We start from the raw sequence: 23,353 nt of genomic DNA on the forward strand, positions 1-23,353 counted from the left end.
TAGAAATCATAGGAAATAGTTGAGTGCATAGACTATGGTCACCACCTCCTAGCCTTGGGAGGCGTACATGGATTAGCCATCCTTAATGACTTGGCTAGATGGCTAGATAAAATGCCCTCATATGTTTTCCACATAAGGATTGAGGGAACCCTCTGGAGAATCTATATAGAGATTGGGAGCAAGCATGGTGGAATACCTTTTTATTTCACTAGATTGATAGTGAATGCCTACTCAAATCATCTCTATTGGAGCTTACACAACTTTTTAGAGTATTTCACACCTTAGCTACTAATTATTTTCTATAGAAATTACACATCAAAATGGAAAGAATCTGAGCAAGGAGTATAGAACACACAAAAAATATGAGAAGAACAAAGACTGTTTTAATTTCAAAAAAATCGATACAAAGATAGCTCTATCCACATGTGTGCTTCCAATATGAAGCTTAGATGGTGATCCAGACAGATGATAGGTGAAGAGCTTAGGGTAGCTGGAAGAACTCCAACTAGGTGAAAGGTAGATTGACGATGGCTTTAGAGGGGACTTACTTTTATAGCTCGAGAAGGTAGTCTGGTTAGCATGTTCATACATATTATGAACCTTTCATGGGGAATATTTCCTTTATTGTCGGGGCCGGGGGTCAGGGGTGCTGCTGCTAGACCCCCTTCAGGGGGTCCCGCTAACCCCCCAGTCAAGGGCCATTTCCATGGCCCTCAAACCCCAAAATGGGGCCCCTAATAACTCCTGCACCCTGAAACTCGATGCATTGTACCTTGAGTTGCTACTAGCATAACTACTCTATCTAACCCAAATGATAAATCCACAAAGATCACCTTTTTGCCATCCAATCACATGAAATTTATTTGCTACAAGTTAGGACCCACCGTGCTCACACATGGCTTCTTCCCATAATGGGACCTTACAATTTTGAGCACCATGGATCGTTGGTGACATCTTTTATGAGGGTGGAGCATTGAGCATATCTAATATTTTCCCCATGCAGGTCCCCATTCCACCCCTTCAAGCAAGAATGTCCAACAAAATAGTTGGTATGAGCAAGAGTGCAAGGAAACCTGTCTTTATCTCCAACAAGGTGAGGCATGAGAAATCTACATGCACAACTAAGTCTGCTCAATCTTTGGCACCTATGTGGTGGAAGAAGAGGGCATATCTATCCAGATTGGAGCACGACTTTTACTAGTTATTCTTGGGGCAAGACAACAAGGAGGCATATAAGGCCTTCCACGAAGGATTTGCAATGCCATTGAGAGACTCTAGAATGGTGGGACCATGATGGACTAGTAATGGAGTGCCTATATCACATGATAGAGATATACTTGCACCCCTTCTAGGCCACCTATTCAACAAGCCCTATGTGAAGGCTTCACTATGAACTACCAAATGGTCATGGTCAGTCACTTACTAGCTAAGATTTATGGATATGTGTACTAGAGCATGAATTGAGTAAATGGGTAGAGAAGCATCAACATCAAGCAAGTGGACAAGCACAATTCAGGAGAGGATGCTCCACACTTGATCATATCCTCACACTTGAAGCCATCATCCAAGAGAGTAAGGCACAACGAAGCTAGGTATACTACTGCTTTGTGGATTTTAGCAAGGCCTTTGACACAGTACCCCATGCCAAGCTCATGCATAGAATATAGGATTTGGAGGCCTTGACTAAGATGAGATGGGAGGGTACTAGTACCATATGAGTTTGGATGAGTACGAGCACCAAGAGGGTTGTCAAAGGAGATCACCACACCAATACCATTGGAGTGAAACACGGATGCCCTATCTCACCTACTTTGTTTGGGATTTCAATTGATGAGATATTAAAGTAAATTGATAAACTTGGAGAGGAGGGTTCTAGCCTAGGAGGGCCGTTGATTCCCATATTATTGTATGTAGATGATATAGTCTTGATCTCCAATACATCGAAGGAATTGCAGTGCCACTTAGATGTAGTATCGACCTTCTAAGATAGGACACGGATCTCACAATATGAACCTAGGTTATGGTATTTAATACCTCCACCTAGTGGATTCAATGATTAGTGCTCCCTTTCATACCTAGAGAGGAGACATTTGAGGTGGTCTAGAAAAATTTCTACTTGGGGATTATTTTTTCAGGGTTGAGATTCACTTTGAAAAGGACAGGAGAGGATAGATTGACACAAAGCTATGTAGCCCTAGGGTCAATGGAGAGCTAGCGCACACATATACACTTTCAAAAGCCTCAAACAAAGCTCTGGATCTTCGACACGTTGGTCACACAATCACTTTTATATTGGGCCCCCATATGGGGATCAAGCCTCTATTGTTGGGGATTAAGGGCCACATGTGCCTCGTCACCTACATTTACTTATACTTTCTACTTGCACACATGTACACTATAGGTGGTGGCCATGCATCACTATCACTTTATTCTTTATTCTTTCTATGATGATAGAATAAGGGAAGATAGGTCACACATTGTGACTATTGGAGTTTCCACACACCACATTGCTCTCTCTTACTTGAATCTCCATAACTCTTGCTTCCACTTGTGCTTCCACTCTCACTCCACCTTTCAACTAGTATTAGAGAGGGAATTCAAGGAGCTTTGTTGACATTCCCTTCATCTTGGGCTATGAGATTCATTCTCAGCTTCCATGGTAGCCACTTAATGAGGTGTGTATGAGTTTGATCTCTCCTTGGATCCAACTCCGGCCCTTCCAACCTTGATAAGGCCCTTTCCCAATAATATTAGAGCTTGCAAAGTGACCCCAGAGGTCAAACATATCAATGTAGCCCCCCAAGATCAACCCTACAATTTGTGGCATATATTTAGGGGATGCTCTTGTAGGCCATCTCATGCTCTATGCATTGATACCCTTTGATCCATGATTTGAGTTCCCTAGGCCTTTGAATTGTCAATAAATACAATTGTTGCCCCTACTCTCGTAGGCACTAAGTGACACTAGGGTTAGGGTTTATTGTAGGGCCACCTATGATGGTTAATCCATTAGGGTTTTATTTTATTATAAAAAGACACTTTGTGCCTCATTAGCACTAAAGTGTGGCATTATTCAATGTGATTGCCTTGAGCATTATACACTCTCTCACTCATTAATATACTCCTCATTCATGATCGAGTATCATCGTGCATCAACTAATTCTTTTATTACCATTCGTTTTTTATTAAATTAATCACACAATTACTCCATGCCTTGGGCCAATAGTGATATCATATCCACTTATCTTCATTGCCCTCACCATCGCTCACAACCAATTGCCAACAATCCACATTACCATTGAGTTCCTCACACAGCCAATTGCCACAAACCATTGCCCTTGTGCCAACTCTATATTCTTCACTAGTGATTGCACTATATGTCACCATTTCTTTGCCTGTCCATGCCAATTGCTACCCACCAAGGCTCTGCCCTTCAATCTCCAATCTCTTGTTGGAGTGACTATTCTACTAGATATTACTAGTCATAAATTTGCACTTTGATTTGTGCTATCCCTACATTGCCTACAGCATGCACTAACTTGTGCACCTGCAAAATCATTAAGTGCCCTTGATCATCATTGAGTGCCTATTGGATAACCTCCCCCCAATTGCTATTCAAGATGCCTGCCAGACTACTTGCGCTTGGTCATCGCATGTTGGTCACGATACCTATTCTCTGAGACCAATTTCCCCTAATACACCATTTGACACACAAAGCTATAGCACGTGGATCCATAGTTGCTAATTGCTTGCCTACGAACAGCCTGCTACACAAACATGGCAGCATGTTACCTTCACACCAATCAAACTTTTCTTTTGGCACCACATCATTGAAAGTTTGTCATCTCTCTCTTGATAGTCAATACTTATCCTTGTTTGCATTATTATGTGTACTCTACAACTGTCAAGACCTCTGCACATAGAGTTGGATCTCCCCCTTGATCAAGAGTATCAATCACCTCTAGCATTATGACCTTGCTAATTTTGCATATGTTGAGATGCATTTTGTTTAGTCTCTCAACCATGGAAGGAACCCCTACCATGATTTCCATGGTCTCTTTGATTAGAGTAGAAAAGTGCATCTTTGTCTTTTGAGCTATTTGAGCTAGTAGTAGCAAAACCTAGTTTTACTTCCTCATGAATAAGAAATGGGACTAGTTCATTGAAGTCTAGAATTTTAGATCTCACTAAAATGGATGTGTCAAATGACTTGTATTCATGTCCAAGACCATTCAAGGTCATTGCAACCTAAAATTAAAAACATTAAAGTATATAATACAATTGTTATTTCTAAAAAAGTCTTTGTTTCTGTGATTGTCCCATCTAAGCATAAATTCATAAAAAATTAGGGATTTTCATAAAATCTCACAATTTAACATCAACCCACATTGGAAATTTTAGGGCTTTCATCAAATTTACAAATTTCAACACCAAATTGAAAAATTGGACACACTACCATCATGAAATTAGGGGCTTTTCCCCAAATTGGTCAAATATTTCCCAAATGTCATAAAATGTTTGTGGCTTTTCAAGAATTCGACATTCTTCATGGTTATTGAGGTCCAATTCATCAAGGAATGTGATATCTTGTATCTTTCAAGTAAAATTTTCACAAAAATATCAAATTTCCATCAATTTTGTGAGAAATTTTGGGCCTTTTTATAATTTGAGGTCAATTATACCCCAAATTCTTTCACAAATTTGGGGTTTTTTTTGAAATTCATCAAACTTAATCAAAATTGAGGCCCAATTCAACTTAAGGCATGGGATTTGACATCAATTGGGCAATAAATTTATCCAATTTCTCTTCAATTTTTATGTAACTTTTGGGGCTTTTGCCCAAGTTTCCTTCTACAACATACGAACTACCCCTCCTAACATTGTCTTTGCACTTCTTCATCATTAGGCTACCAAAATTTGGGCTATTTGCTTCAAATCATCTTCTTTGCCTACCTTTCATTAAAGACGTCCTTTTCGAGACTATTCATGCCTATTTAGATCAAGATTGTAGAAAAGTTTTATTATTTTGATACATTATTGGGTGAAAATGATCAAGATTGTAGAAAAAATTTATTGTTTTGATGCATTATTGGGTGAAATGTCATTATACATGCTACGTTGTTAGCATTATTGGAGTACTTTGAGCCATGAATCTCTAATTTTAAAATATTGTCAATTACCATCTTGAGCGGGTAATATTTTATTTTTGAAAATAACTATTTTTGTATATTTTTCTCTCTCCTCAATAGGAAAACAACAATAAAAATTTATTATTCTTCATATTATTCGACTTCATTGAGGTGAGCAACATCTATTCTATTAGCAGCTTGTTATTATTCCAGCATCTATTTTCTCTCTTCGCTTGAAAAATATTATTTTATTACTAATTTCCACTCATGGGCCAACAATAATAATGATTTATTGGGCATACTTAGCACCAATGATAAGCTCATGGCCCAATTACCTAATTGGGCTTACACATGCGACATGTTTTTGTCATTTGCGAAGAATATATGGCATATTGTCAATGTCACCGAGCAAACACTGGCTTCTCCAATGTTGGCACCACCTCCTATCCCTACATCATGAGGTGGCTCTCATGATGTCAAATCATCTACCTCTTCCACGCCTTCTACTCCAGCTAAGATTTGATGGGATGGTCATGACGCCCAAGCACATGCCTTAATTGCTTTATCCGTGAAGAGAGCCAACATTCCACATATTGGATCATGCAAGACATCCAAGGAAGCATGGAATAAGCTTGCATCATTCTATCAAGTGTGCAATGAAGTGCCTATTTCTTACCTATGTAAGCAACTCAAAGATGTTCACATGTAAAAAGGAGGCAATATGGATGTCTATCTCACCAACATCAAAGATCTTATTGAACGTTTATTAAATATTGTTGAAGAAGACCCAAATAATCAACTTGTTTCCATGACTTAATGGTTTATCAAAATCATATCAAGGTTTTGCTACCACTTTGTGGTTGACAATTATGGGCAACCAAGTTACCTATAGTTTTGACCAACTTATGCCTCTTTTATTAGAGGAAGAACAAAGCTATCTCAAGTGCAATGGTACCATGGTGACTAAACAAGACTTTTCTACCCACCATTATGAAAAATGTCAAAATCAAGTAAAGTACAAGAAGTACACAAGTCAAAAACTAGCAAATACCCATGATGGTTATTCATATTCTTCATCAAATAATTCCTCCAAGGCATCTTCCCATGCTGCTCCATTCTCTTTCCATCCCTCCGAAGGTACATGAAACAAACCAAAGAGGTGCAATTATTGTTGAAAGATAGGGCAAGTCATAATTGAATGTCATAAGCGCATGCATAAAAGAAAAGGTCCACCAATCTCATTGTCACCAATAAGACAACCAATCTTGGCAAGCACACTGAATATACTTTCTTCATCAAATATCAATATAATCCTTCTATACATGATGCTTTTTCTCTTATGTTCACTAATGTGGCTTCTACTTGGTATTTTGTTAGTGGTGCTTAGCACATCACTCTTGTCAAGAATTATTATCATCCATTTCTCATTTACCTAAGGGGGGCATAGTTATTTGTGCAAATAATGCCTCTTATGCAATTAAAGGAATTGGTATTGTGCAACTTCATACTTTTTAAGGCACTTTCATGATGTTACAGAATGTCCTCTATGCGCCAGTCATTCAGAAGAACATTCTTTCCATCTCATCCATTGCTACTTTGGGCTTTCATATCCTCTTCAATGGCCCTTGATGTGCATTTTATGATGACTAGGTATCTTCTTCTATTATATTGACCGGCACTCTGATATACATCAAGACTTTATTGTATTGATACTTTTGATCAATAGCATACTAAAATTTCTCTTGATCATACTCCTTCTGTAAGTGATATTTCTATGACACATATCTCGTTAGTGTCACATATTTTAGATTTTCTAATTTTTATTCCATATATTGATGATTTGCTTATTATTGGGATCAATGTTGTCCAAATTGCAGCATTACACCATTATTTCCACCAGCAACCACTTACTATCATTTATGTTAGTGTTCTTTACCCAACTATGGATTTTCAATTTGTCACTATTGAGAGAGGCATATTTTCATCACCAAAAAAGTACTCAATTGCCCAATTAAGCATCATAATCGACAACCAATACTACATACATAAATTTTTCTAAGATTTTGTCATTTTCTTAAATTAGTGTGCTAATTTTATGGAGGGGGTTTGTAGGCCATCTCATGGGCTATGTAGTGATATGCCCTTTGATCCATGATTCGAGCTCCTGGGCATTTAAATGATCATTAAATGCACTTGTTGCCCCTAGTTTCTTGAGCTCTAAGTGATACTAGTTTCCTGGGGACTAAGTGACACTGGGATTAGGGTTTATTCTAGGGTTTCCTATGATGATTAAGCCGTTAGGTTTCATTTTGTATTATAAAAGGACACTTTCTGCCTCATTAGCATATAAGTGTGGCATTATTTAGTGTGACCACCTTGAGCGTTGTACTCTCTTTCACTATATCGATTAATTCTTTCATTATCATTCATTTCTATTAAATTAATTGTGCAATTGCTCCATGCTAGGTCCAATAGCTCATGTCCTACAACTATCAACCATTGCTTCTTGGTGGTTCTCTTGCTTGATGCCTAGCATCTAGAGGTTCTTTCCAACTTCTTTGACTCTATCTTGAGCTCCATTCGCAAGTCTTTGGATTAGCCATTGCTCTATAGTTTAGGACGAGTCTACTGTTCATTGTTTAGATAGCAAGCATTTGCTTGGTTTATGCTTTATTGATAATTATGGGGCAAGTCTGCAATGCTCAGATGATCTATTGATGTTCGACAAAGGATGTTGAACTGATTAGAGCTTGCTTACTCAATTCTTGAAGGTTTCTTTGTTGTTGTATCCTATGGGTAGCAAGTATTCACTGTTAAGGCTTATGTGTTGAATACCTACACATGCTTTCAAGATGCTACATTGATGTATTGATATTTGGCATTGGTTATTATACTGAGACATGCTTATGTTGAGCTCTAGGCTTTGGTTTTGAGCTTTAGTGGTTGCATATTCACAGTGGGTGGCTACTTGCATTAAAGTCTTATTGGTTTTACAAGCTTGAAGGCTTATTGTGGGTACATGCTCCCTAATGTATTGCTTTATGTCTTTGGGCACCTAGATGCTATGAGGCATATGTACTGAGCTTTAGTTTGCTCTTGGACATTTTGGTTTGCTTCTATGGGAGTGCTTTGATCTTTTCTTTATAGACCTTGGACTCTTGAGTTAATGTGAGACTATTACTTCCTTATGTATGTATATATGCTTAGTTGGTTAGGATCTACATTGTTCATGCAAATCCTGATGATTGTGGACTGATTTAGCTTTGTTTCGTACACCTGGTACTTCCTCCCATTATATAGGTTTTTCATTATTTGGTACATTGGTGGTTCATGCTCTATTTTTTTGCACTACTAGTCACATTGTATATCCTAATTACTATCTAGATATTACTACCAATGGGAGCTTTGTCTTTTGCTAGTTTACCTATAGTTGTATATTCATCTATTGCAGTAGTGTGACCAGCCATACTAAAATTTCAATTTTGAGTAATTCTTTGAGAGCAGACACTTGTTACATGCACTCTACAACTTCTATTTTGTAGACATGTATATCTTGCATTATACCCCACCTCTTGCTATTTTATTGTTATTTTAATAGCCCATGTACTCTTTCTTTGTAGTTATTATGGCATCTACTACTAGGGATAGTGCCATCTTTAACATAGACAAAGTGGATGTCACCAACATCAATTATTGGAATACTCATATTTGGCAAGTATTGATGCAAAAGAAGTAAATTTGACCATTGAAAAGTAAAGGCATAAAGCCCAAGGAGTTTGATATAGAAGCATCGTCTCATTTGGATAAGCTAGGTAAGTCCACCATTATCTTGTTGGTGTCCAAGTAAGTTTATTTCAATGCTATCGATACAAAAAGTTGTGTGAATGATTTATGATAAAATATATGTGATCTTTATGACAAGAAAATTCTTGCATCCTAGTTGTATTGGTTAAAGAAGCTTGTGGACCTTCACATGCAGAGGAGGGCATTATTATGTCCACTCATTGAACGAGTTCCATTCCATTATCAATTTATTTTTCAAAGCATTAAGTTTGATGATAATATAAAGTCTCTATTCTTGCTCATTGCACTATCTAAGTCTTGGGATACATTCCACACCACTACAAGTACCAATCTTCTTGAAGGTGGGATTAAATGCTCCAATGTAGAGGGAGCTTTGCATGTAGGAAAAGTGAATAGGAAGAACATTGATATAGAGTGAATAGGAAGTGAAGACGGGTTTCAATACTATGATATAGAGGGAGCTTGCTTTATAGAAGAAGTGAATGGGAAGAACATTGATTTTGAATGCACTTATAATGCACCTGCAATTAGAGATAGGCATGATGGGAAAGGAATAATAGCCATGGTAGAGACTCCTAGCCTAGTAGGGAAAAGTCTAAGTCTCATAGGCAATCACCCAATGTCCCATGGTCCTAAGTCCTCTCTTAGTTGTCATTACTGCAAGTAGTAAGATCTAATAAATCCATAGTCTCATAAGATGCAAAATGATAAGATGTGAAAAATGCAAAGTATAGGAAAATGTCAAGTTTTTTTATGATTGTAGCATTGTTAAGTCCACTATTAAGATATACGGGATAAATGGCTTGGAGTACAACTCAAATGATTACAAACTTACTACCTATTTACTTGATGCTATTTAGTTACTTGATATTCACTTTTCTTACTCTCATTGTTGGCTTATTGATGCAAGGGCTTCCTTCCATGTTACCCTACATCATCATTAGTTTTATACCTACCATACTATTATAAGTTCAGTCAGACCAAGTGATGATCTTGTATACGACATTGCTGACATAGGTGATGTGAGACTGTAGTTTGATACTTGTACTTCGTGTCCCAACTTTGAATTAAAACCTTCTCTTAGCTGGCACATTAGATGATGATAGGTATTATGTATCTTTTGGTGATTTTGCATGGAAGATTACACGTGCGAACCTCATTTTTGCTAGAGATGCCAAGGTTGACAATCCAAATCCCTTGCTTGTATCTAGATTTGTTAATCATGTTTTGATTGTGATCAATATTCCACATGTATCTCTTTGGTATTGCTGTCTTGGGCATATGTCTCTTAAAGGAATGAAAGTCCTTACTCCTTTTTCAGTACTTACCATCTCTTGACTAGTCATGTTTTGATTCATGTGATCATTTTTTATATGTCAAGTAGATTTGTAACTCACATAAAAAGTTAGGTTCTACACATGTGGATGAGTCATTGACTCTTTTGCAATTAAATGTTTATGATCTCATGTGCTATCAATCATTAGGCAGTGCAAAGTATTTTGTTACATTCATTGATGACTATTCACATAAGGTCTACGCCTACTACCCTATTAAGAAGAAATCAGAGATGTTACTCATTTTTTAGTGTGTTCTTGCTATGGTTTAGAACCAATTTGGGCATTGGTGGTGGCTGAAATACCTATGATCTGATAAGAGGGGTGAATATGTCTCTAAGGTATTTTAGTATTTTTGTGATCAGAGGGGTATTAAGTGTCAGTTGACTACCATGTTCACCCTACCCTAGAATGGTGTTGCAGAGACATGAACATGACTATTCAAGAAAGAGATGCTTAGTCAGATAGACTTACCATAATACTTCTGGACTGAGGCAGTTACTACTACAACTCATATGATTAATAGATCCTCATGTCTTGCTCTTGGTGGTAGAGTTGTAGAGGTATGGTCTAGTAAACCTCCCTCTCATATATACACTTATGAGTTTTTCGATGTGAGGCTTTTTGCAATATTCCCAAAGATAAAAAAAATAAGTTGGATCCAAAATTTTTCAAATGCATCTTTCTTGGATATGGTGATGTAGGTGAGATGGGCTATCATCTTTGGGATTTGTAAACTTAGAAGGCTATCTCGTAGCCATGGTGTTGCGTTCTATAAGGAAAATATGCATATGAGGCCAAAGCAAGTAGTTGAGGTACGCATGGTAATCTTTCATAAGGAGCCTCATGTTACAATATAGCCAGTCTCCATAAGACAACCTATTGCATGCTAATGATATACTAGTAGTCCAAGATCTGCCCGTTATATAGGAGCATGATGCTAGATAAAGAGGACAGGCAGTACAACCCCATAGCCAACTTCAAGATGCTCTACTAGAGTTTCACATCCTCCTGATTGTCTTGAGCCCTCTATGCATTATGTAGTGGTGATATATTTTGGTGAAACCTTTACTTATAAGGAGACTATGCATAGAGGTAATGTTCACTCTTGGGAGATGGCCATGCAGTTTGAGTTTGACTCACTCTAGAAAAATTATACATGGGATTTGGTTTCCTTGCTAGATGTAAACATGCATTGCCCTATAAGTGGGTATACAAGTTAAAGAGCACCTTGGTCACCCTAAGCCAGCATGCAAGGCATGTTTGGTTGCTCAGGGATTTAAATAAGAAAATGGAGTTGACTTTAGAGATATTCACCCCTATGGTTAAGATGATAATTATTTACTTAATATTACCTTTCGTTATGTAGATAGATCTAGACTTATCCCTAGATGGATGTTAAGATGAATTCCTTACATGTAGACTTGCATGAGGACATCTATATACAATAGCCTAAGGGATTTGAGGAAAGGGACATGGAACACCTAGTATACAAGTTGAAGAAAAGTCTCTATGGACATAAGCATGCACCTAGGGAATGGTATCATAAGTTTGATACCTTTATGCATTCACATGAACACTATATTAGGGAATTTTAAAATTCTCATATAGTTTGGAAATTTCCAATATAATTAATATTTGGCCACATGATCAAATCTTGTCCCCTTACTTGAAAGTGGAGTCTATCATAATTGCTATATAGGTTATCTTTCTAAGTCCCACTTTGAAGCATGGGTCAAGATTTAGCCACATGGCCAAATTTTTACCCCTCATTTGAAAATGGGACTTCGGAGATTCTCAAATTCTCTAATATGGTGTTCATGGCTATTACCGTAGTGATATAGATCCGCGTCTTTATAGAAGAAGGCCCATAATAGTAGCCTTATCATTTTGGTACTATATGTTGATGATATTTGATTGTTATGAGTGCTCATGATGAGCTAGATGCTTTAAATGCTCATGTCAAGAAGAGGTTTAAGATGAAGGACATGCAGTATACCTCTCATATGCTTGATATGCATACTATGCACAATCGCTCCTCAAAGGGACTCCTCTACTTGACACAAGTGTGCATTCATAAAGTCCTTGAGTGATTCCATATGCAAGGTGGTAAGCCTATTGGCCAAGGTGGCCAAAATCCTATATGCATTCCCAACAGGTAGCTTGATATATGCTATGATAGCTACTAGACCTAACATAGCATTTGTATTAAGAGTTGTAGCTTGTTGAAGGGACTATGAGATATCTTGAGAGTACTGCAAATATATACATTCAACGTACTAGAGTTGTGGACTACATAGACTCTGATTATACAAGGCATGCAAATAGTAGAAAGTCCACCTTTTCTTGAGATGTTGTTTCTTCGATATCAGGGTGTAGAAATGCATGGCCTTTTGGTATGATTATGACTTCTACATTGCATTCAAACTCTATGAGTACCATCTAATTAACATTTAATTTGATATTTCATGTGAAGTCCAAGCATTTTGAGGTCTACTATCACTTTATCAAAGAGGTGATTGAGGACAAGTAGATAGAGCTTGCCATAATCTCATTGACAAGAATCCTACAGATTTGCTCACTAAAAGTCTCCTAGTGGAATACTATGCCTTCCTTAGGAAGCTAATGGGTATAAGATGAGATGAGATATATTCCTCACCATGTTGTACTTCTATGTATACATTGTCCTTTGCCTCTTGTACTTACTATATCCACACCTATACACTACAAGTGGTGGTCGCCTATTACTGTCATTTTATTCTTTATTCTTTCTATGACAATAGAATAAGGGAAGGCAAGTCACACATTGTAACTGTTGGAGTTTTCACACATTGTCATGCACTCTCTTGCTTGAATCTCTATAGCTCTTATTTCTCTTTTACTTTTTCTCATGCTTCTACTCATGCTCCACACTTCATCTTCTATCATATAAGGAGAGCCACATAGGATCAACCACTATATAGTGGAGATGAGATATATGAGAGATCGGAGTTGATGGAGAGACCCCTAGTACTAATGATCTCACAGATGATCTAGAGTAAGCCCTTTGTACCACATGATATCATCAAAGAGCAGAGATGGGTGGATCACCCATAGTGGCAAAGGCCCTTTTCCAAGCCATGAATTTCTTACATAAGCTCAAGAGCTTGTCAAGATAGAGATACCCCTGACTTGTACTAAAGTCACCTATACAACTAACATTACAAAGGGCTATTGAGTGCCAGTATACATAGATAGAGGCACAGTTTAAAACAACATGGATTACACATGGATCACCTTCCACCCCTATATATACTTGGATTGCCCTCAATTGTAGCTCAGTTGAGAGGAGCTGAACTGTATCATCAAGTTGGACATTATTCAGCTACACACAGCTAGGACGTGGGTGACACCTACTGAGAATATGGAGACAATGATGTTTTTTGTCAAAAACATCTTTCGGATATATCTCTTGGTGGCTTTGTTACCTATCCAAGATACAAAGGATACTACTTTGTTCTCAAGGAACACTACCTCCCGGCTTCAACCTCTCTATGTTGGATATCTTGGGATGAGAGTATCCCTAGAGTAGTTCCACATTATATTTGGGTTTGACATTATTTAGTAGTCATCAACTATGTGTTATTTATTCTCCATTTAGTTAGTCATAGCATTAGATAACAACTATTTTTGGGACTTTGAAAATTTCCCTAGACTTTCAAATGTAACATTTTGGTCTCATAGGCCGATTTAGATATTAATATCACACACACACACACACACACACACACACTCTCTCTCTCTCTCTCTCTCTCTCTCTCTCTCTCTCTCTCTCTCTCTCTCTCTCTCTCTCTCTCTCTGTGCATGCTGCACCTATCGATCAACTCGTTCGTATAGTTCTGCTAGAGTATCTAGTCATAATTAAGTTTCCATTTATTGCCCTCATCAAAGGTCATCTTCAAAGTCGTTTAGTACCTACTTTTTCTCTGTCTTCATAAGCCTCACTCTTTTTTATTTCTTTCTTTTCCATTCACATATTCACCCTTTTATAAAAATCCATGCTTGTGCAAAGGAGCTAACTAGTTTTTTAATCTTTCTCATCACGTCTCCCTATGGTACAAGGGCAGCTCCTAGGATTGATAGTTAGGCCTGAGTTCTTCCCTAAGAGCAAGATGAACCCAAAGGCTTTCTCAATGATATTGGCATCAAGCGTCAACAAGTTTGTAACTTGGAAGCTGTAAATATAATTTTGAAAGACTGACTTAGCAAAGTGTTTATACAGTTAGTAGAACTAGAGGGAAACTTGGCAACAAAAGTGGCTACAACCATTAAAAAGATTGAACATGAAATCAAAGAAATTTGAGGCCTACTAGGGCTACACTAAGCAAATCTAGAAGCATGTGCATGAGAGAGTGCACCTTCAATCAAGCACACACATTTTATGCTATATGTTTTATACATTTATAGGATTAAAGCTTTGTCCTATGTCCTGTTATCTTCTTGTGGTTATATACATGTATATTTTTAGTGAGTTGTGGTGGTGTGGAGGCATATTATAGTGAAATGGGTTAGATGTATATATATTGTGTTCCTCCTATATATACGTGCAAATTTTTATGCTTATGTATGAGTATATTTGTGTGCTAGATTTCATAAGGATGTATGTTGACATAGTTTTTTTTATAATGCATAGAGAATATCAATATTATGAATAAAAGGTATTTACATAGCCTACTAAGAGGCTTCTTCAAGACATAATTGTCTTAGGCCTTTGCTTGCTAAGGCATTACAAAAAACCTTAAAAGTTCTATCAGCTAGTTTACACCCCTTAAGGGCTACCAGGATTTCACTTTTGACCATGGGCCATCGATCCTTTGGGACCAAGGGAACTTTAACCCTACAAAAAGCCTGTCATTTCTTAGCCTCCAGATCTCCTGCATTGAAACCGCTCTAATCACATTCCACAGCTTCAGAGATTGTTCATCCATCTTGCCTTGCTCACTAAAAAGTACCAATTTACTGTCAATGCTATCAAAGAAGCTAGCGCTTCGCACCCATGACTGGTGTTGCTTCTAGAATCCCTGGACTTCTCTATAGTCCTAGAACAGATGTCTTGTAGACTCCTTCTCTATCTTGCAGAATATACACCATGGGGGAACTGGCGTCAACTTACTTAATCTTTCCCTAAGGCAATTTGTTCATGACAACACGCCATAGCATAAAATTAAGTTTCCTTGAGGGGGCAACCCTCCAAACCTTGCAGCACCTCCTTACCCAGGTTCTATTTCTTGACCTTGGATGCCATCTACGCCAGTAGTTTGTAGCCCGAAGTATGTGAGACAGATCTTTCCTTGAATAATCCTTTAACATCCTACATTTCTAGAGTGGTTTCCCTACTGGGCTGGTCATCAACCTGGTCAAGTTCGGCTGAGGATAAATATCAGTATGGGCCCCCCTCTTTGATCGACATGAAAGGGGGGGGGGCCCTGTTGATCAGCGCCCGCTCAGGAAAGATGAAAAACAGTTTTCATCTTTCCTCGGTGCCCCCACGGCCCCACCCCTTGCATTTCCAGCACCAGAATGTCAGTAGTTAATACAACGCCTTTTTCCTCCTTCAGACCAGCTCAATCCATATCCTTCATTCTTGCTGGCTCCGCATCTCACCAGTGCGCCTGTTGGCTCAACCCATGAACTTGCTATTAAAGAGGACACTCTTAGCCCTTGTGAATGTTATTTTTAAAGAGCTCATGCTTGGCCCTAGGGCTATGTACCACATATTGTGAAGGAGTCATAAGCTTGGCCTTGTGGGTGTAGCATAACTATACTGTTATGTAGACTAGTCAATCCTAAAAATAAATCGACCTCAAATGATTTGTCTTTTCTTCCTAGGGCAAAGACATTTTCAACTATATTATGTCACATAGGTGAATAGATGACATTTTTAAAATAGTTAGTGTGATCTATAACTGCATAGGGGATGCCTTTATATGGATTTTCATATGGAGAGATTGGTTAAATTCTAAGAAACAAAAGCATATTCATAAATGCCCTTCACTAAAACGAATCTTTTTTTCACATTAGGAGTTCTATGAGTTACCTAAATTATGTACATCATGGAATTGTTAATATGGGATTTAAACACACTTAATATAGAAAGTTACTAAGTATATCTACATGGAAAATTTCAATTGGTTAATGAAGTATACATGATAAAATTTGTAGAGTTGAAAAACAAAACTTCCCAAGATTGAGTTATGGAAATGTTTATGGCCACTTGCACATGCAACCATGTTCTTATGTGGCAACATTTTGTCATCCCTCTTCGTGTTTACACCATTGATGGTAGGTAAATAATATGTTCACCTTATTGTCTACACTACCTTAACCATGGATGGCAGTTCAATTTTGATCTTGCTTGCCAAGATGTTAATCATATTGTCTTCATTGTCACAAATGTTTCTCATTCTCCCTTTTTCTCCATGGAAGGTTGCCTCTTTAGGTTTCATTTGATTGAATGCTACTCCATGTTGATTGATGTTTGATATTCCACAAAAAATAGATAATTTTTTGTGTATACTTGAAGATTTTAATTCATTTATGATGTCATTCTGCTACAATATATATTATACTTGTTTATTCTACAAGTTAGTCATCACATAACTTGTCAATGACTTTGGGGAAATTTAGCTCAAATATGTGTTCTTTACACAATATACAAGGAGAAGGAAAATAGACACAAATGTACCTCATGCTATCATGGCTCATAAGGCCTACTAAAACTACAATAGTAGTAGTAGAAAGTTGGACATACATTGTCCATAAAAAGTTTCATGGAGTGAGCTTTCTAGGTACAGAAAGCAGGACATACATTGCCCAATGTTCGGAAGGATGTTGTAGCTGCTAGTTTGGATTGGAATGTGTAGTTGGGGAGAGGACACTTAACTAGTCGAAAAATGATTGGATGCATTAGCATTAAGGTAAGAAATAATCTACTTGTGGTGTGGGTACCCACTTCAAGATAAGTAGGACTTTTCTATCCTAGGATGTGGATGCAAAATGGAGGTTGCTCTGCAAAATGTAGTGTGGATGCAAATAACTCTACAAAATGGAGGCTTGGGGCACCAAACTATGGGCAAGATGCTTTTGCTGTGTTGATTGCATATTTTGAAATACCCTTAATTAGCTATGGGCAACATTGCTCTTCTATCTATATCATAAAGGAACCTAGTTTGACTCTGGAACATGGAAAGTAGAGATCTAGGTATAGAAGGAGAGATAAGGTGCAAACTTGGCAGAAGAAGAGGTATATCCCTACTCTAGAACCACAATGCTATGTGGAAAGTAGAGATCAACTGGCATAATGTGGAAAGTTTTTTGAATAAATGGAAATTGCGTTAGCAACTATTTTATGGCATTATGCCTGTCAATGATTATCCTTTTGATGAGGCATGATGTCCATTTGGAATTGGTATGTTTGAGAGAAAAAAACATACAAGTTATTCTTTAAGAACTTATTCAATAAATTCACGTTTGATGTGGATGTAGAATGTTATTTGAAAGTCATCTTAGTCTATACTCTAACTATAAAGAAAGCTATGTAGGATGTAAAAAGTGGTGAAAAACAATTATCATGCAATCGCAATGTTATCTCCCACTCTTTTTGAACAAACCTTCTCTCAATTAATTATGAGCAACAATCAAGCATCTAAGTGTGTGAAATAGTAAAGCGTTAATAATCTTCTTGCCATTATGGAAAATGGTGTCACATCTTTTGGTTGTGGTTGTTGTGGTTTTATAGAGATTTATCTCTCAATGAATAGCTTGGCTAGTTGGATAGAATTATTGAATCCATCATTGATCCTTTGCAAGGGAGTTGAGGGACATGATCTTGTCCTTGCAAGCTAGAATTTATGTGGGCATATATCAGTCAACGCAACAAATACCCTTTCTAAAAACAAGGAGTTGAAAATGCATTGCCAAGAAGACAGTTTGCAATACTATATCAAATCCTCCATCTCACAGGTAGCCCATCTAAGTACTAAGTCAAAAGTGGCCTTTCTAAGTATTTCATGTAAGTTACTTTTACAATGAAAACACTATTGAAAAGAAGAATGCACCATCAATCATAAAATGTTGTATCATTTCCAAGAAGATAGTTTGCAGTGTTGTTTCAAACCCTCCATCTCACAACTATTGTTCCACGCACTTCATATAATTTGCTATCACAATGAAAAAAAATAGAGAACAATAATCCAAAATCAATCACAAAACAGGTAGTGTTACTGAGGCTCTTTTCAATTTGTATTAGGCACAACATTTTCCTAAGAAGTTGCGTCTGAATCAAGGCGTGCTTGCATAGATACCCTCTTATGCTTTGGAGGAATTGGAAATGGTGTGACATCTTTGGGTTGTGGTTGTCATGGTCTTTTGGAGAGCTGTCTCTCAATGAATGGCTTGGCACATTGGATAGAATTACTAAATCCATCATTGATCCTTTGCAAGGGAGCTAAGGGATAGGGTCTTTGTCCTTGCAAGCTAGACTTGTTTTGTTTCAAGGAGGCAAGCAAATGACTACTCAAGCACTCAAGATGCATTGCTAATTCAGGATCTTTCTCTATCATAAAGAGAACATCTTTAGTATATGTTTTGATACTTCAAATATAATAAATCAAGGTGTATTCTATTGTAACTATATTTTATCTGCTAAAGCCATTGCTTCGTAAAAATTTTCTTTGGCACCTTGCAATGCTTGGCCTGCAAATTGAGATAGATATCATATACATATATATCTAGAAAATAGCAGATACCATATATACTAAAGGTTTGATTGACTTACCATGATCTTGTATGTCACTATAAGTGTCGTCTAGCATGTCAAGATTGTGGGAGAGAAGGAAGGAGTCTCGCTTGAAGCTTTCTTGCTTGCACAATGGGGGAAGACACACAAGGGTGGAGGCTGAAAACAGTTTTCCTCTTCTTAGTTGTGTAAGCCAAAAGAACTCAAGTACAAAGAAATAGAAGAACCCTATATATGGGTCTCAAACCAAACTCAACTAACTAAGGTGGCATACTAACTGAGCCACGAACTAGAGTAGATAAGGATAGCTATCATGTAGCTATTATTCATGGGCGGTGTACCAACCGCGTCTGCAACTGACAAGTCGGTGACATAAATATACAACGGTCACCCTGGCGTATCACGAGTGGAGCTCGATATCTCAACACTCCCCCTCGAGCTCAATCCCAATTCCTGCACACCAAGCAGGTCTCTGAACTTGCGCAGCTTCTCTGCGCCCAATGCCTTCGTGAATATGTCAGCTACCTGATCCTCTGTGCTGACATAAACTAGATCAATAAGACCTAGTAAAACCCTCTCTCGCACATAGTGATAATGCACCTCAATGTGCTTTGTTCTAGCATGATAGACTGGGTTATTTGCCAAGTGTATACTACTCATGTTGTCACAATAAATGACAACTGGCCCATCTGTAGACTGATGCATATCATAAAGTAGCTTATGCAACCAAGCTACCTCACATGCAGCCATTGCTGCACCCCTGTACTCAGCCTCTGTGCTCGACAAGGCAACTGTAGGCTGTTTCTTGCTGCTCCAAGTGACTGCAGCACTCCCAAAAGAGAATACATATCCACTGGTAGATCGTCTATCAGAAATACTACCAGCCCAATCAGCATCAGTGTATCCATGCAACTGTATCTGAACCCCAGTCTCATAAAATAGTCCATACTGCAATGTGGACTTCACATACCTAAGTATGCGTCTAGCCGCATCCAAATGTGGTTTCCTTGGAGCCTGCATAAACTGACTTACCAATCCAACAGCATAGCTCAAATCTGGCCTGGTAATAGTCATATAAATCAAACTTCCTACTATGCGTCTGTACATAGTAGGGTCTTCTAGAAGCTCACCTGCATCTGTGCTCAGCTTCACATTTTGCTCCAAAGGAACTGAAATAGGCTTACAGCCTGTCATCCCATATTTGGACAGCATGTCCAATCCATACTGCCTCTGCAAGAGCTGTATCCCACTTGGTGATCTAATCACCTCAATGCCCAAGAAATAACGCAACTCTCCCAAATCCTTCATCTCAAACTTCTGCTTCAATAGCATTTTCACATGAAGGATATCTTCATCACTGTCACCTGTCATAATCAAATCATCAACATAAATGACAAGCAGCATAATACCTTTCTCTGTTTTTCTCACATAAAGTGAGAAATCTGCCTTGGAAATGTGAAAGCCAATAGTGACAAGATACTGTCCTATCTTGTCAGACCATGCTCTAGGTGCTTGCTTCAAGCCATACAAGGCTTTCTTCAACCTGCAAACAAACTCAGGATGAACAGCATGCACATAACCTGGTGGCTGCTCCATATAGACCTCTTCTTGCAAATCACCATGCAAGAAGGCATTCTTTACATCCATCTGATGTAAAGACCATCCCTTTGATGCAGCCATAGCAATGACTGCTCTTACGGTTGCCATCCTTGCAACCGGACTAAATGTTTCTTCATAGTCAATGCCATATGTTTGTGCATACCCCTTGACTACTAATCTTGCCTTGTATCTGTTCACAGAACCATCAGCATTGTGCTTCACCTTATAAACCCACTTACAGCCAATTGCATTCTTACCTTTAGGCAAAGGTACTAACTCCCATGTAGCATTTGCTTCCAAGGCATCCATTTCTTCATCCATGGCTTTCTCCCATTTTTCTTTTCCCATGGCTTGCTCAAAAGATGTGGGTTCTGGTTCCTGTATCACTTTGACCATATATGCATAGTGAATGGCTGTAAATCCATCATATTTCAGCCTATCCACAGGATACCTAGCTCTTGTAGACCTGCGCAAAGTAGGTTCACTCCCAGGTGCTCTCAAAACATCCCTGGTCTTCCTTACTCCAGGTGTAACAATAGAAGGAATACCCAACTCATCATCAATGCTCTGTTCTGAGCCACTGGATTCACCATCCACATAAGAGTGACCTGCATTCACATCAAACATGGGCTGATCAACCTTCTCTTTTCCTTTTCGTGATACCTGCATACCACTATCTGCATTGCTTTGAGAAGATTCTCCTGATCTCAATCTGCCTGTCCATGGCGAAGAATGTGAACCACTGCTAGAGGACGCTCCAGGTCCACTAATATTTTGTGACTGCTGCTGTGAATTCTGTGTAGCATTACCATTTTGTGCATCTTCATCATCAATCACATTTACTGGTTTATACCAGCTACTCATCTCATCAAAAACAACATCTCTGCTCACTGTAAACTTACGAGTAGAAGGGTTATAGCATCTATACCCTTTTTGCTGCAGAGAGTAACCAATAAAGATGCACTTCTCAGCTTTTGGATCCAACTTGGATCTCAGCTCATCTGGCACATGTACATAGGCAATGCAACCAAAAATTTTCAAATGAGAAATATTTGGTTTCCTACCAGTATACCTCTCCTCTGGAGTCATTCCATGTATTGCTGCAGTGGGAGTCCTGTTCATTATGTAGACTGCTGTAGCAACTGCTTCAGCCCAATAAAAATCTGGCAAGTCTTTTTCATTGAGCATAGCACGAGATACCTCTCCAATATGCCTGTTTTTCCTTTCTGCAATTCCATTTTGTTGTGGGGTATAACTGCATGAATATTGCTGCTTTATGCCATGCTCCTGCAAGAACTTTGCAAACTCATTTGAGAGGTACTCTCCCCCTCCATCTGACCTTAGGCATTTTATCTGCAAGCCTGTTTCTTTTTCAACCATAGCTTTAAGAGTTTTGAAATGCCCAAAAACTTCACTTTTCTTTTTCATAAAATACACCCAAACTTTTCTGCTATAGTCATCAATAAAACTGACAAAATAATGACAGCCTCCAAGAGATGCAGCTTTAGTTGTCCACACATCAGAGTGAATTAATTCCAATGGCTTCTCACTCTCTTGAACATGTCTAGGAAATGGTTTCCTTGCCTGTTTTCCAAACTGACAGGCTTCACATACCTTATGCATTTCTGCAACCTTGAATTTGGGCAATCCTGCAACAATATTTTGGGCCTGCATTGATTTAAGTCGCTGTACATTAACATGACCAATGCGTTTATGCCAGATATCAATATCTGCAACTACACCGGTCCCATGTGCAAACATTGCTGCACTCAATTCAGACATGTCTGCATCCAATGTAAACATTCTGCCCTTCTTCTTTCCTTTTGCTATCAAGCGACCTTTATTTTTCATATCCTCAACAAAGCATCCATGAGGATTAAATCTGACCTGCAAGCCCTGTTCAACCATTTGACCAACTGAAACCAGATTCTTGGTGATATTCGGGACATGAAATACATCGGACAGGTATTTCTTTTTCCCATCCTGCATAGACAAGGGAATTTTTCCAATCTGTACAATAGGATGTGCAGTATCATCACCAGTCTCCACAAATCCTGGTTTTTCCATTTTCCTTGCATCCTCCATCCATTCTGCATGACCTGTCATGTGGTTTGATGCACCTGAGTCAACATACCATACATCATTGCTTTCTTCTGCACTTGTCACAGAATTGTTCATGTGCTGCACCATGAACAAATGTTCATTTCTGTCATCACCCTGTCTGTTAGAAGATGCATAATTCCCTTGTTGCAGTTTTCCATTCATGATGTCATTCTGCTTTTTATAGCAGTCTTTAGCCATATGACCCATTTTACCACAATAGTAGCATTCAACATTACTGTTTGCATTTTGGCCTCTTTGCCATCCACCACGACCTCTTTGGCTCCCCCTGCCTCTAGAGTTACCACGTCCTCCTCCATAGGACTGGTTTTCTTGAGTTTGCTGCATATTCTGATTTCTACCACGGCCTCCAAATCGGCCTCCTCTACCTCTGCCTCTACCTCTTCCAGCATTTGAGTAGAAGACAGCTTCTTTTGAAGTTCCTCCTGAAGAAGATGCACCACCATTTCTCTGTTCCTCAGAAATTAGAAGAGCAATCAACTCCTCAAAATCAGGAAATCTTTCACGAACTGAAATGGATGTCCGAAACTGTGCATAATCCTTTCCTAGACCATTCAAGGTCACAGAAACTAAATCATCATCTTCCACTG

Source organism: Lygodium microphyllum, unplaced genomic scaffold (genome assembly GCF_053477565.2).
Source record: "Lygodium microphyllum isolate KBCC unplaced genomic scaffold, Lygodium_microphyllum_v1.1.10 scaffold_44, whole genome shotgun sequence".
Taxonomy (NCBI): Eukaryota; Viridiplantae; Streptophyta; class Polypodiopsida; order Schizaeales; family Lygodiaceae; genus Lygodium; species Lygodium microphyllum.